This window comes from Chelonia mydas, chromosome 4, assembly GCF_015237465.2.
Source record: "Chelonia mydas isolate rCheMyd1 chromosome 4, rCheMyd1.pri.v2, whole genome shotgun sequence".
In the NCBI taxonomy this organism is placed as follows: domain Eukaryota; kingdom Metazoa; phylum Chordata; order Testudines; family Cheloniidae; genus Chelonia; species Chelonia mydas.
In genome coordinates, this window is record NC_057852.1 from 78,770,339 (window position 1) to 78,787,329 (window position 16,991).

Consider the following 16,991-nt stretch of genomic DNA (forward strand, 5'->3'; position numbering starts at 1 on the left):
ATGCTCTGGGGCTTGGGGGGAGGGGTGCGGGATGCTGCGGGGGGGGTGGGGGGGAGGGACGCTCTGGGGGTCAGAGGGATGGGGGGGCAGGCAGGGGCTAGGGGCCACTCCAGGCAGGGCCGGGGAAGAGACCTAGCTCCAAACGTTGGTGGAGCAGGGCCCCCGGCCTTGAATATTCCTGGAGCCCGGGCACCACAGGCCCATACAACTCGCTGCCCCTGCCTGGCGGCTCTGGTCAGTACTGCTGACCCGGTCATGGGGGAGGGATAGCTCAGTGGTTTGAGCATTGGCCTGCTAAACCCAGGGTTGTGAGTTCAATCCTTGAGGGGGCCATTTAGGGATCTGGGGCAAACATTGGGGACTGGTCCTGCTTTGAGCAAGGGGTTGGACTAGATGACCTCCTGAGGTCCCTTCCAACTCTGATATTCTATGATTAAAAGTCTGGTTGGTGGCGTAGCAGGACTAAGGCAGGCTCCCTGCGGCTCTTGGAAGCAGCAACATGTCCCCCCTCTGGCTCCTAGGTGTAGAAGTAGCCAGGGGGCTCTGGGCACTGCCCTCTCCCCAACTGCCAGCTCCGCAGCTCCCATTGTCTGGGAACTGCAGCAAATGGGAGCTGCGGGGGCGGCACCTGCGGATGGGGCAGCGTGCAGAGCCGCCTGGCCGCACCGCCGCATAGGAGCCAGAGAAGGGATATGCCGCTGCTTCTGGGAGTCTCCACCCCTCATCGCCTCCTGTGTCCCAACCCCCTCCCCCAGCCCTGATCTCCCCTTCCATCCTCTGAACCCCCCAGCCGGGAGTACCCTCCTGCACCCCAGGTCCCTCATCCCCAGCCCCACCCCAAAGCCCGCACACCCAGCAGGAGCCTTCACACCACCCTGCCCCCCAACACCCTCTCCCAAACCCCTCAGCCCCAGTCCGGAGCCCCCTCCTGCACCCCAAATCCCAGAGCCCACACCCGCACCCCCTACGCCAGCCTTGATCCCCATCCTGTCCTCCAAACCCCTTGGCCCCAGCCCAGAGCCCCTTCTGCACTTCAAATCCCTCATCCCCAATCCCCACACCAGAGCCCCCTGCCCCAGCCCGGAACCCCCTCATGCTTCCCTCATTTCTGGCCTTACCCCGGAACCTGCGTCCCCAGCTGGAGCCCTCAACCCCTCCCGCACCCCAATCCCTTGAGCCAGCTCAGTGAAAATGAGCTAGGGAGTAAAGGTGGGGGGGGAGAGTGAGTGACAAAGGGAGGGGCCTTGGAGAGGGGTGGGGCAGGGTGTGGGACAAGGGTGTTTGGTTTTGTGCAAGTAGAAAGTTGGTAACCCTAATAGTACCTTTCAGTGCTTTAGATGAGTGGATAAGTATTACACCATGCTGCCACTGTGCCTCAATTCGAACCTGAAGAGACCGCTGCAGCTAGTGCAAGCAGGGTAATCTCCCTTCCCATTTAATGCAACTTCCAACAAGGAGACTAACATTAGCATCAGCTGCAATGAAAACACCTGTCTACTAAGACTTGGACTGAGACAACCCAACTCATTTCATACAAGTCACTGATCTGTAATTAGATAAATATTGTTCCCTCTGACTTGGGCTGGATTCAAATATAATGGTTAAAGACTCCACATATCTTTACCAATTCACAAAACAGCCATTTGGCTAAATAGTTACAAAAATCAGTTTGTCTGTATATTTCCCTGTGAATCAAGCATACATGCTGTACTCCTCCAAACTCATTTCTTTCAATTAGCTTTTCATCACTAAATCTCTGATGCCAGTTCCTCCTTGTCCTGCATCAGTCATACACCCACCATGGTCTGTTGTCTGCAGTTAGTATGCCAAATTCTTCTGCATTTGTGGGTGTGTCCCTCATTCCGTATGGGTAGTCTCTATATAAACTGGGTACGCTGGGTTTATGCCAGGATAACTCCACTTAATGGAGTTAGCCTGGTGTCAACAGTGTAACTGTGTGGAGAGTCAAGCCCAGTATGTACTTTGCAAAATATTCTGCTCTTTTAACATGGAAGATACGTAGGCACATGGTAGATTTTGCTTCCTGGGTATTTGCCACTTGCAATATTTCATATATATTTACAAGGGAAACATGTACTTTTCAGTTTAATTGGCACTATAGCTAGTGAATTTTCATAAATAACTTGCTGGAATTATTCATAAATAAATTGATGGAATTTAGCAGTCACATCACCTACTCTTAACTGCACAAACAGGATCGAAGCAAAGGAAATTCCACTGCAGACAGTCCCAAAATTGTCAGAGAGCAAGCGGTTGAGTGCAGTGGCATGCTCCTCTGTACAAGATCAATGTGTGGTTAAAAAGTGTGCAGTGATGGTTGGGTGAGTGAGGGGAGGGGTGGTTTCCAAGAGTAAACTTAATCAGAGTCCTGTTATATGATCGTTCACCCTCCTCAGAGTGGTATGCATATGTGTGTATAAATTGTATAAATAGAAATTATGGATCGGGTATAGATGGGAAGTCACAATCAGCTTTCTTCTAAAGTGAAAGTGGAGCCCAAGAAGTAGCACCCCACCCCTTCAGATAACATCTTTAGCTCTGACTCTTGGAACATCTGTATTGTTGGAGAGCTCAATGTCCACATGGGTTCCTACACAAGCATATAAGCACATTGTCTGTGGGGTTATCATCTCTAGAATAATTCCCCTCCAGGAAAATAGTATTATCAAGGTATAAATTGACAAGCTTATGTAACTTACTTGTCAATAAGTGTTACAGGTCCTCCTCTCTACCAATCCACAGAGGGCATGAGTCTTTCAGAGCCAGCATGAGAGTTTCCCTCTCTATAAAAGCTATAGCAGTTTACGCTTTTATTTCTGGCAGTTTCTGATTCAATCCCCAGGTGTTAGCCAACATGGTGATTGTCACAAAAGTGTGGGTTTGTCTGGGATTTGAATTGCTGTGCGGCTCAGATGATCAGGACAAGCTTTCTTTGATCAGAGGAAATATGTAACCTACTGGTAAATGTGTGTTACAGGTCCCCCTCTGTGCTCCGTCCACAGAGAATAATAGTCTGTTGTAGCTGTAGCTAGAGACCTATAGGTCAGGAAGCAGCAGCTCACGCCTTTAGCTCTGGAGGTCTCCAATTCAGTTGCCCCATGTGTTGGCCAAGATGGCAGCCGTCACACTTAGGCTTCATAGGTTCTTATTCTTCCAGCTAACTGAATACAGACTGGTTTTATTTCCTATGGGAGTTAAAAAAACTAAGTGATCAATGAGGTTTGAATAACTATATTCGGGGTGTGTGTGTGTGTGTGTATAAATGCATACCTATTTAGAAATATGTATAAATATGAATCTGGGATTTCTAATGCCTTAATGTTTATGCACGATGTATGTAAAATATGTATTTGCAATACATATTTATACCAAAAAGTGCTAACTGAAATTGAGATAATTTAAAGCTGTCTTGTTTTGTCTAGAAGTATTTATATCATCATTAACTGATTTATTGATCACTTATTTGGCCAAGTATGGTTCTAGTCAGCTGCCATGCTCACTGTGACTGTGTCGGATCTCATAAAAAGATAAGTAGAGTTGAAAAGATTCCCACAGAAAAGCTCAGTTGGTGCAGGAAATATTTGTATGCAGTGGCGTTGTAGCCATTTTGGCCCCAGGATATGAGAGAGACAAGGTGGGTGAGGTAATATCTTTTATTGGAAAAACTTCTGTTGGTGAGAGAGACAAGCTTTCGAGCTACACAGAGCTTTTTGTTACGTCTGTGAAAGGTTCTTAGAGTGTTACAGCTAAGGGCAAGTCAACCTAAGTTACATCGATGTACAGCAGTGATTAAATTGCTTTTGTATGTCCACACTATGTTCCTTGTGTTGGCAGTGCGCATCTTCACTACCAACGCTTGCTTTGATGCAGAGATCAGTGCACCGTGGGTAGCTATCCCACTGTGCAACTTGCCATCATATAGCCCAGGGTGTTTTGGGTAGGGTTTTCATGGCCTCATGGGGTCAAATGAGTCATGCAGGGGTGACTGGGAACACAGTTTCAACTTCCCATGAGGTAGTTTTCTTCATCCCTTAATTTTACCTGCATCCTGTAATGTTCCGCGCCTCTTTTCAAAAGCCCTGCAAACCCGTGCATCCGCCATCTCTGCGAGAAGCATGGATCCTGCACCGTTCTGCATTGTTGTAATGAGTGTTGAGAGCACAACATGCCTGATCCTGTAGTATTTGTAAAGCTGCCAGAGGAGCCGTGGGGAACATGATGATTGCTTGAAGGCTGGCTTGCTGTGGGACATACAAAGAAACAATTCAAGGTGGTTGTTGGCAGCTATGGATGGTTCTGGGCCTGAGAAATGAGCACTGACTGGTGGGATCACGTTGTTATGCAGGTATGGGATGATGAGCAGTGGCTGCAGAACTTTCGGATGCACAAGGCCACATTCCTGGATGCAAATCCCTATTTTGGCACCAGACCACCTTGCCACAGAGTACATTAACAGAAAGGGCTACTTTTCTATGGTATTGGTAAATCACCACTGATGTTTTACTGACATCAACGCAGGATGGTCAAGGAAGGTGCATGACGTACACATCTTTAAGAACACAGGCCTATTCAGAATTTAGCAAGTAGGATTTTCTTTCCAGACCAGAGGATTACTGTTGGGAATGTTGAAATGCCAATCGGATCTTGGGAGAGCCAACCTACCCCTTAGTCCTGTGGCTCATGAAGCAGTACACGGGCCACCTCGACAGAACCATCCTAGTGTGCAGGACTGTTCCAGTGGTTTCGACAAAGTGTTGTTCAGTGTAAAATTATTATGGGTGAGGATGAAATGGATTAGTTTGGCAATGTTTGGGGTGGATATCTTAGGGTTGTCCGTTATCTTGTAAATATTTGAGACAGGCAGCAATGCCATCTTTGTGAGGCATGCTGGTAACCAGATAGGTGATATCTTGAATGAACTCATACAGAAGAATGATAAAAAGACAAAAACACCATAATCACCTCTGGATGAACACTTTGTTTTTTGAAAAACAATCACTCTATATCTGACCTCTGGGTCCTCTTCCTCAAAGGAAACCTGCACAATCCTTTCAAAAGACAAGCCTGGGAGTTTAAATTCATAACTTTGCTAGATACTAAAAATCATGGACTGAATAAAGGTGTATTTATGGCTTATTACAACTTAACCCCAAACCCCCATTTTTTTCCCCTCATCTCCCACCTATGACTGAAGAGGTGGTAATGGGCCACTTCACCTTGAATGGTCCCTTGAAATATGCGTTAACTGCTCACTCTAAACAATTGTATTTAGCTGTAACACTGTGAGTACATTTCCCAGACCTGCAGAGAAGCTCTGTTTAAGCTTGAAAGCTTGTCTCTCTCATCAGCAGAAGTTAGTCCAATAAAAGATATTACCTCAGCCACCTTGTCTCTCTCATATCCTGGGATGATCACAGCTTAACAACACTGCACACATGATTCAGTAGGTGGCAGTCTGCTCTTCAAGTCAATACAGAACCAGATTTCTTCAGGATGGAGGGAATATAAAACTATTTACCTCACTGCTAATAATAAAACATTTCATGATGCTTTTCTCAAGAGGTAGGGGGCAGTAGCCTTAGTAAGCTGGCCAAATAGCTGCTTTCAACTACCTGAAAGGGGGTTCCAAAGAGGATGGCTCTAGACTGTTCTCAGTGGTAGCAGATGACTGAACAAGGAGTATTGGTCTCAAGTTGCAGTGGGGGAGATTTAGGTTGGATATTAGGAAAAACTTTTTCACTAGGAGGGTTTCACTAGTGAAACACTGGAATGCGTTACCTAGGGAGGTGGTGGAATCTCCTTCCCTAGAAGTTTTTAAGGTCAGGCTTGACAAAGCCCTGGCTGGGATGATTTAGTCGGGGATCAGTCCTGCTTTCAGCAGGGGGTTGGACTAGATGACCTCCTGAGGTCCCTTCCAACCCTGATATTCTATGATTCTATGAAATGATAATTGGATCATTCTATTTGCCTCTATAAATGTCCTTATAATTCTGGTTGGCTAACACATTTTCCACTTTCTGTCCTGAACTCGTGTATAGTATTTCTGCAATTAATGACAGGTGAAGTGATTCCTGTATCTGTAGTTTTTTCACTTTGTCAAGTTCCCTGTTGTCTTCAGTTGAAAGTTGTTACATGTGTGTCTGATCCTGCATCCATAAAGTCATGGAAAACTCCCCATTGGATTAAATAGCAATGGACTGTATTGTGGGTATTTTTGTTTTTATTTTGTTTTTTAAATTTATCTTTAATGTGGAAGATTTGTAAAATCCTATTATATTCTTATCTGAATATACAAAATGAAGAATGAATACATTGTAAACTTTATAATTGTCATAGTCTGCTGACCCTTTATTTCAATTAAAACCCAGATCTGAGAAATGATATTATCTGGGAATTATATTATTATATATACAGTGGGTTCTAGTGCGTGCATATAAGAACTGCTAGTTTGACTCTGTTTTGTGCTTCAGTTTAAAGGGGCTCTCCTCTTTCCAGTATGTCCACACATTACTCTCATTCGTGTTAATGGCAATTATGAATGTATGTCAAAAGGACCTGAGCCTGATTTTGCATTTCTTCCATCTGTAAAACTCCTGTGGACTTCACTGGCAGTTTATGGATGTGGAAGTGCTGCAATATCAGGTGGATGCATGAGACTTGTTTGTATCAGGTTTCAGAGTAACAGCCGTGTTAGTCTGTATTCACAAAAAGAAAAGGAGTACTTGTGGCACCTTAGAAACTAACCAATTTGTTTGAGCATAAGCTTTCGTGAGGTACAGCTCATCCGATGAAGTGAGCTGTAGCTCACGAAAGCTTATGCTCAAATAAATTGGTTAGTCTCTAAGGTGCCACAAGTACTCCTTTTCTTTTTGTTTGTATCAGTTAGTTAAACCACTTTGTAAGCTGTCCATCTTCTTCTCATAAATGGAAAGCTGTCCAAGACACAACCAGTTTTGCTTAAGTGAAATGTGTGACAAATTCCATAGCTTGCATCTAAATTATATTAGATATGTGATGTATACATGTTGGCAGGACAATGTTCTTTTATTTTATTTGGTCAGGAAAAGATCCTTTTGTGACAATCCAAGGAATAGAGCTTCCTGATTAAATCTCTCCTCTCTCTATCTAGAGAGGTTAGAAATATAGTCATTATCAAAAACATTTTTGTGGCATGTCTTTTATGTTAGTGTAAATAAAATGTGTCATACTGCAAATCTTTAAGCATAAGATTATTTGAAAATCTGTGGTTATGAGATGGTAAATTAACATCACAGAAGAGGTATCTGTATATTTAAAAGCAACTGCAGTAGGATATTTGGCAACCAGAGATGACTTTAGAAGAATATTGGGAATGAGTTGGATTTTTTTTTTCAGATTTGTGTATGACTGAAGAATGATAACTATAGAAGGCACTTTTGTAGTTTAGAAAGGGTTAAGGAATGCCAAGCCCAGCCTCCCTCGCTTGCCTGGGTGTAAACAGAGGAGCCTCAGCCTATCATGTCTGATTGCTGTTATGTGCTTGAGGAGAAAGCCAGACTCTGTAACATGATACATTATATAGACTGATTCAACTTGGAAACGCCGTGATCTGCGCTTCACATCCAGACAGAAGGAGGAATCACCACCGAAAGGTGGGTGACTGAAAACCAGCCCTTTTGACCTTACAGCTGAGCCAGGATAAAGTGTGATTTTTCAGATTGAGTGAAGTCAGTCAAATATATTTAGATGAATCATTTATACAGAATAGATATGTATGGAGTCTTATTTGTATGCTTTTGTATGGAATGGTATTGAAATGGGAGGAGGCTCAGTTTCTCTTTGAATCTGTGCAGAGGCAATATTAGCATTTGAAATGAGGTGGCTTTTTAACCCCTGAGGCACCAAATTGAGGATTTAGATTAGGCAATGGCTTAACTTCAGAGATCATTCTAAATACCAGATACTTCTGCAAGTGGCTGCTATGTAACAGAATTTTTTTCTTGCTCTGTGTGTGTGTATGTGTATATAGATATATGTATGTGTGTGTATATATATATATATATATATATAAATTAAAAGGTAATATATGCATTCTGAAGAGAATGTGAACTTTTATATTTCTCTGCATTTTATGACTGCATTTCAGTGTATTTAATTTTATTAGAAATAGTTTTTGCATAACTTATAGTTGAGATAGCTAAGATTCTGTATATAGTTCTGCTTTATAAGCCTTTCTGTTTCTACGCTGATTACTTTAAGAAAAAAAGTATAAAATACTTCTAATCATAAAAGCACCTTTCCCTGAGAATACAATACCTAGTGTATAATTTTGTCAGAACATTGTTTCTAGAACAAAGTCTGTGAAGAATAATTTAACTTAATAACAGAGCAAATAATGCACGTTAAACTGTGGAAAAGCAGTCTCGGTTGATTTAGAGAGAAATGTAATATTTTTACTTTAAAATGTAAGTGAGATTTGAGATTTTTGTAAGTACCTTCAATAAAGCAGAGATCTGTTATGGAAATATGGTACTGCTGTGAACAGCCACAATTTTTGCTGCCTTTCAGTTATAGTATTAGCTATTTCTCTTCGTGTACCTAATGAATGATATGTACAGAATACATGGCTATGCCACAAAGTGATTTTGTATTCCTAAAGCCTAATATAATCAAATTAATTGCCTAAAGATGGTATAGTTGAAGATCTGATCCCTTTCCACTGAAGTGGAAATACTTTCAGTAATTGAAAGCAGATTCATGTCTGGAGTTGTACAAGCCAACGTTTTCATTTTTAAAATAAACCTTTTGTTCTCCAACTTTAAATGTTTGAGGGAGCTATCCAGAGATCTCTGTTTGCTGTTTGTTTGTTAGAGTAGCCTTTAAGAAGAGATTAAAAAATTCTAAGAAAGGTATGTCATAAATCCAGCTTACTTACAATTATTTTGTTTATTTCAATGTATGGACATAATATTTTAGCCTTTGTATTCCTTATATTTTAGTTTTCCTGTTAGACCCCATGAAACTGTATTTGAACTGTATCTGTATACTGAACATTGATTTTTAAAGCCCTCTTAACTAGCATTCATAATTTTTAATAGATTTACTGAACTTCAGAAATTTTTGGCTTATCCCATTTGCTACTTCTGATAAGACAGTTTGACTATTAAACAAAACCCCCTAAACTTTGAGGGTTTGAAGGGATGCTGATCTACTTCAGCAAACAAACCTGACACTTTGCAGTGATCCCTGCTCTTTGCTAACTTTGTTTCTGTTTTCTGGGCATGACTGTAAAAAGCTTTAAGAATCCTTGCAGACATTTCAGCATTAGAAAGATAAATTTAGGATATGAACTCTCAAGCCCTTTAAACAAAGACTGAGCTGCTCTCAGTCTGTTAGCAGCTTTGAAGATAGAGAACAATAGAGTAGAAGAAGGGAATCAATCACCTTCCCTCATCAGGCCTTGTAATCTACAGAATAAATTGACTAAAATTAGGTGGAAAAAGTTACCAAAGATGGCAAGAGCCCTCTATCCAACAGTAAGTGTATAAACTGCATAAGAGATTTGTGAAATTGGTTTTCTGATGTTGTGTCAGTGTTGTCTTGTGATTTTTACGGGCTATCATTAAGATGTGAATGAGTAAATTTGCATATTTGTACTAATTTTTTCTTAAAACTATTTGGTGGGCCATATCATTTAGTTATTGCATGGTTTTCTTCTCTCTCCTTGATAGTTAAATAATTTAATATCTCCTAAATAAGTACAAATAAAGGGAATGACATTCTAATACAAATTAGCTTAACCTTCTTCTGTGGAATTAATGTTAAAAAAAATCAAGAAAAACTTTAGCTTCTGGTTGAAATGCGACTACATTTTTGATAAATTTGTACCATTTTTCTGTGTAATGAGTGGCACAGCACAATCATCTCTTACAAGGACTTACAGAAAAGCTACATTGCAATTTATTGCAAAAACTTGTCTAAACATTTAAGCATGTTTTTGAGTTCTTGATTTACTGTTAAGAGTTTTTACGTCCTTAACTTTTTTTTTACAGAGCACTGAGGGCACGTGATCTGAAGTAATACATTCCATTTAGTATGGAATGCATTTCTTTCAGAAGGAAGAAAAGTGGCATAGTGGTAGCTGTCTAAATACAGTGATTTTGATTATTAATGCTCTGAGGCAGATTAAAATGCTGTATTCCAGGTATTCATTCCTTTTAAAGGTCCACAAGAAAATTTTTGCTAAGCACTCATCATCACTCTTGCAAGTAACAAAAAAGACCCAGATTTAAGAACCTGTTCTAAACTGTATTCTTTCATGTGTTAAAGTGTATTTCAAAAGATTTAACAAGACTCATGCAATTAGTGAGAAATGTCTGTTTTCAGCTCTGATCAGCAATTAAGGGATCGGGCTTCTGAATTTCACATCTTTATTTTGATAACTTGTTTTGCTTCTCAGTTCATTCTTTGAACTAAACAAGGGTGAATAAAGATTTTTAACAAGTAACTTTACTAAAAATTAAGTATTAATGCTAAATACACAGAAAATGATACCCGGCTTTAATTTATTCTGAACTACAGTTTTTGTCCTAACTTCCCCCCCATCTGTGAAGATTTAATTGCGGAGTATTCCATTATAAATACTATTACAATCACATATGGAGAAAGTTCATAAGACTTTTCTTAGGAATAATTATATATAAATTAAATTACAATAGCACTGTGGACACTATGTATTTAGATGTATGTTAGGGATCCTGTGAACTTTAAAGTTCCCTCAACTGCCACTGACTTCACTGAGAGTTGGGGGTGCTCAGACCTTTCACGATTGGGCCCTAGAAGTTCTTTGCACAAAATAGACAATTAGGATGAAACATTGTAATAGTATATTATGAATATTTACACACTTTTAAAACTAAATTATTTAATTTTGTTTCTATTCTACACTCATTAAATGTAAACAGATGTACTAAAAATACACCCATTCTCTTCTAGAAAATTTTCTGTGTAATGATTGAATAGGTTGCAGAGACATTTTATAAATGATACACAAACAAGGAGATGGATTGTTTTTTAATAAATTCTGTCCAGAATTGTAAATGCAATACTACATCATTGACTTAATGTTCATTAGAAGCAACACTAACTCTATAGCCCTCTTCAGGGACTATCTGAAGCAACTGTTTATCTAAACTTGTAACTATTGTTTTTATGTTCATGTTTAAACCATTACCGAGGAGATGCCTGATGAGCCAGTTCTTTCAAAATGTTTTTGATAGCAGCCACCCGCTACCCCAAATAGTCATAGATATAGGCTGTACAATATCCCAGGGGGTATATATTGAAATGGGGGGTTATAACTTCAATCCAGTTTATGGAAATAAGGGTAGTTATGGTCTGTTGATGTGTTCAGAAGATCAAAAGCCTTTAAGCAAAGAAATCAGATGAATCGTTATAAGATTTATGTATTTTACTATACGAAAGGTATAGTAGTATATCTAAATGATCTTTTTGTTTATAATATGTAAAATGTCTTCATGCTGTAATATTACACTTTTAAAAATTGTAAATAACACATGTTCCCTTCATTCCAAAATTTAAGGTTAGTGAAGATTTAAAAACAGAAAAGGAGTACTTGTGGCACCTTAGAGACTAACCAGTTTATTTTGAGCATAAGCTTTCATGAGTTACATCTCAGATTTAAAATAGAACTGGTTCAGAGTTATAGTAGTTGGACTTAATAACAAAGAGTTTTTGACAAGAAATTTCACAGGATAACTGAACTTTTACAAAACAATTCGTTATTTGATCATTCAAATAACAAAGGTCAGCAGAAATAAGCAAAAGTCATGATGATTGTAATTTGTGAAGATCTGAATAGGGATTAAATTTAAATATATTTAACATGCTGCTTAATTGTTTTAAGCTTAATCTATTTTCAATAGCTAAAGGACAACTATCTTGGTAATGGCAATATAATTGTAGCTTTACCTTTCTGATAAGGAACTTTTCTGCCTGTTTCCAGCTCATGCAGAAGATGCAAGCTTAATAATGGAAAGAATGTTTTGATGCCTCGGAGGCCCAGGTTACCTAATAAAAAGGGCTTATGTGTTCCACTCTAGCTGGAAATAACATTCCTGATTTGGCATGTTCCTCCATTCTTACTGGCCAGTTTCAGTGGTCTTTAGTTATAGTCTGATTACTGTGCTTGTTCATAGGAAAGAGCAGCAGGATCTTGTAGACTGCTTTAAGACACTAGAGTTTATGAATGAAAATTAAAGAAAACACAAGCATAATTGTGCATAAAAAGTATTTGGGTGTTTATTAATATCATACAAAAGTATTTTTTTAAATATTTAGTTTAAGTTCTAAAACCATTCTACCTGCCTAATTTTATTTTTATTAAAGTAGTTCGATTGCATCGTAAGTACAGTATTTACTGACCATGAAAGTAGAAATAGATTTTTTTCCTCAATACCAAAATGAATTTTTAATATTCTACCACAATTACTAAATTAAATTAAATAAATTAAATTTTAAAATAATTTTAACTGCTTATGAAATGTTCAAATCTGCAGACATTTCAGTCAGCATTGTTAATGTTAATTTTTGCAGAAGATATTTTCCTCTTCAGTCATAAATGTTGTCCAAGGAAAAACTGTCTAGGGAGCTGTCAGAAGTAGTCTGGAACACTTTTTATGCTTTTTCTTTTAAATGAAACAAAATTGCCTTATATAGCATTGTTAACCTCTTATAATTATTTAACTGTTATTTCATTTTACCCCCTGCGTAAATGTTGTATGTTAGTGCAATAGACACCTGGCTGTGCTCTTAAAAGTTTATTTGTCTTTCAATTCCTGTGATAGTAGGGGGCAGTACATCTCCTTAATTATCTTTGTTCAGGGAAATGCTGAAAGGCCAGGGTAGTTAAACAAGGCCATTTGGATTTGTGATAAGGTCGAAGTCAGATGCAAGGAAAGTGGTTAAATGCATTATCATCTTATTGAGTACATCATCAGTAAAGTGACCTTGATGGAGGTGGAAAAAGCTATTTGGCTATTTTATGACAGCCACCTCTCTGCCTGCTTTATCACTGCCAGAGAATACTTCGTATAGCTTTATCATATTCTCCTTTTTTGTTTTGAAACCTGATTTCCTTTGATTGTAGATAATCAGTGATAGGCTGAACATTGAAATGGACTTTACTGATGATGGTAGATTTTAGTACTTAAGGGTTTATCCCATAACTTGATAGATATGGAAATGTTCCTTCATTAAATATTAAGGTAACCTGGCTCGCTGACCATTCTATATTTGCTTTTAAGGATCTTTTAATGATGATGATTAGTTTCTATGTGAGGGAACTGCTATTCTGCTACTTTTCAAATTGTTTTAAAGCTATTAAGAGGAAAGGGTTGCCAACTTCAGTTTGAGCAGCAAGGATAGTGTTTGTTTTAACAAGTGCGTAAGTATGTTTATTTGAAGGTTATTCAAGTCATACTGGTTCTCTGGCTGTTCTAGTTTCGGTGAACCCTTTAAGGGGGAGAAACAAAAACTTTAGTGAAACAAAACCAAACACTAAATTCTTAAACTAGTATTTTCTGCTTTGGGAGCTGGTCCTGCAAGTTGCTGAATGCCCCCTGTAAACACACTTGGCTGCCAGTAGCTACAGAGGGAATTTTATGGTGCACTTCACCTTGCAGGACTGGACACTTTGAATGTTTGGGCAATTATTCAAAGATTTAATCAGACAGATCACAAGAACCAGTCTTTTTTTGAAACTGCCATTATTTCACTCAGATGTGTCATCCTGGTTTTGCTAGGCATCATGGCACTCTATGATGGATTGTGGGGGGAAAAATAATATATTTTGAAATACTAGCTTTGAAAAGACTCCTGCAGTAGTAGTAATTTTTGCAGGGACCTTTTGCAAAGGCGTCAGAATAGTGATCAAAGAGACTTTAAAATAGTTGCAAAAATTACATGATGCAGATCACACCAAGAAAACTGCATCCATTTTACAGCACCTCAAGGTATAGATTAATTGGTTGCAATTGACAGAAGACAATCAAAAATTAAGAGGCTGGAGGGAATGATGTATAAGAAAAAATTAAAAGATCATAGGTAGCCTGGCCAAATGAAACTAAGCAGGAATAAGACAACAGTCTACAGTTTTAAATAATATGTAGACTAAAATGGTATATTAGCAATAATATAATGAAATTGAGGAAAGAAAACTATAGGCTGAATAGCAGGAGTCATTTTGTAACAGTAACCGCATTGAAGCTATGGAAAAATCTTCCAATGGAATTGATAGAAGTCCCATTGCTTGAGACATTCACAATTACTGCCTGTCCTGGCCAGAGAACGGAGCATGACCAGCTCAGACTTTCACATCTCTGACTTCTACTATTCCATGAAATGTAGGCTTTTTTGAAGATCAGTTCCATGGTTTGGCTGGCAGTGGTACAGACAAAAAGGTGAGCTCCCTCTCAAGAGAGCAGTTTCAAGGAGGAGGACTACCAGATGGAGATAGGTCTTCTTCTCTCTTCTTACCCAACAAACTCTCTTCTCCTGCATTCTTCCTTCAGGTTTCATAGATTCCAAGTTCAGAAGGGACTATTGTGGTAATCTAGTCTGACCTTCTATATAACACAGGTCATAGAACTTCTCAAAAGCAATTCCTGTTAGAACTAGAGCATATCTTTTTAAAACCTTCTGTCCGTCCCCTGTCATTCATGTACCCCCAGAAGAGGGGCTTTTCTTCTCCCCACCTAAAGAAGTCACGATGAGGCTTCTCTCTATTTACTTTATCTCTTGCTCAGTCCTGTCCTGGAACTTCTCTTCTGCCATATGTGGCAGAAGGACCTGTATGTCTCTCCACATTCCTCTCTGGACAAGTAGAGACTGATTGTGAAACCGTGGCTCTGTCTTCTTCCTCTTCCAAACCCGCTACTTCACCAGAGAATCCCAAGAGGATCTTCTTAGACAAATGGTTCTGTCTGGTGACTTTTATCACATTGATTCTCAAAAATTCCCCCACTGAGCTAAGGATACCCAACAAGGTGATGGTCCTTATGGTGGAGAGGCTTTCACTATTCATCAATAAGTGGACCAAGATCACCTTTGTCATCTGAGTCCTCTCCATAGTCAAGGAGGAATGCTTCATAAAATTCTTCTTTCTTCCCCTGTCTTCATCTGTGTCTATCCATTATTCCTCTCCCTCTGTCTCTTTAATTTGTGCTCTGTTATCTAATAGACATCACTCTTATACCAACAGATCAATTGTAGTTAAAATATTTTATAGTTATAAACACATGTTGTCTGTGAAGTATCCTAGACCTGAAATGGCTGCATTGCTATGCAAAATGGGGGAAATTCAAAGTGGATTCCCTTTGGTCAACAATAGCGCTATTGCCTCTGTGGACTTCATGTTCCAATTGTGTAGTCCCACAAAGTTCCTCAGGTTCACAACCAACCATCTACATTTTCAGTATTGGGCCCATCTCTTTGGTCAAGCATCTCTATCAATGACCACCACAATGATTATGATTGTAATTGCAGCAGCCCTTTGTCAGGACAGGACATGCGTGATTTTTTACCCAGACTACATCCAGAAAAATTATCAAGCCGCTGCAACTATTTCATATTCTGGGAATCATTGAGAATGGAGACAAGGGTTCTCTGACGCTCTCATAACAGATGCTCATTGATCTTGTTGTCCAAAATTGGCCAAAAAAATCCATCGTTTGCAGACCTGCTCTGGTAGTCCCAAGACCTCAACCTTTCATTTCCGAAAGGAACTGATCTTCTCCAACAGGGTCTTGTCCTGCAACCTTCACCTCCTCCTCAGCTCTAAGGCTTGATTCATAACTAAAGAAACTGGCCTTTTAAGACAAAGTCCTGACCATTCTCCCTCATTTGTATACAATAGGTTTGGTCCTTTCTCTCCACTTGATGCATATCTGTCTGTCTACGAAAAAAGTATCCCTCCCCGTCATCTTTCATTTCCTCCAGGCCTGTTTTGATAAGAGTCTAGCAACTGACTACCTCTGGGTTCAGGCCTTCGGCCTTTAATTCCCTACAGGGTCAGAGAAACAGAGTTTCTCAACAAGTCTCACCTCTGTGTTTAGATTTTGCAAAGATTTAGGTTACCCAAGACTTCATGCTAGGTCTCTTGGCTGTCTTTGGAATTTCAGTTTTGTGTTTAAAAATGTTTTATGTTTAAATCCCTTTGAACCCCTGAAAATTGTGCCTCTTTTTATTCTCTCCTGGAAGGTTTCCTTTTCTGGTGATTATCAGCTCTGTCCACAGAATGGGGGAAGTAGCTGCACTTTCTTGTGACCCATCTTACTTATTTTTTTCAGAAAGAAAGTGAATGGTCCTTCTAAAAATTAATGTCAGACTTGCACCTCAATAAGGAGATTTCTGTCTGTAGCTTCTGTCCCTATCCCAAGGCAAGAAAGAGATTCTAAGGCAGTCCTTATACATCTATAGAGCTATTGAAATTGATCTTCTACTCCAAGGAATTTAAGAAATCCTGTTCCCTCTTCATCTTACTTGAAGTCCTCAAGAGCCTCAGTACTTCAGCATCCTAACCCTAATCTTTTCCTCCAGACAGTCTCATGCCCTTCCTGGCCCACTATATTATGGCAATTGGTGCCTCCTGGGTAGCAAAGGAGGAAGTCTTAGAGACTGAGTTGTGTTGGGTTGCCATTTACCACTCTGTGGACACCTTCTTCAAGCGCTCCTACCTGGATTTGGTCTCATTGACTGATGTAGCATTTGGATGGTACTTCCAGCTGTGTTTCCTCAGCAACCCTGGACTGCAGTTCTCAGAGAAAAGGATCTGTTACTTATTCACTGTTTTTTTGGGGTTTTTTTTTTTTTGTCTCTCACTGGCGTACATTCCCTTCTCAGCCCAGCTGTGAGCTTTTCTTGTGTAGCTTTGGGCTGCCACTGGTTAGTTCCATTCATCTGCAGCTGTAGCA

The 16,991-nt window shown here is 39.6% G+C and overlaps 1 protein-coding gene across 6 annotated transcripts in view; it reads left to right on the forward strand.

Moving 5' to 3' along the window:
• The window catches only part of TENM3 (teneurin transmembrane protein 3), a 2,200,211-nt gene that overhangs the window by 1,825,899 nt on the left and 357,321 nt on the right, over positions 1–16,991 (forward strand). For 3 of the 6 annotated variants that reach the window (XM_043546025.1, XM_043546026.1, XM_043546027.1), the window contains exon 1: positions 7,525–7,652. The exons of 2 other annotated variants lie outside the window; for them this stretch is intronic. The gene's annotated coding sequence lies outside the window, so the exon portion shown is untranslated. Of the gene's footprint in view, positions 1–7,524; positions 7,653–16,991 lie in introns of those variants that run through there. One more of the 6 variants, XM_043546028.1, reaches the window with a different exon arrangement.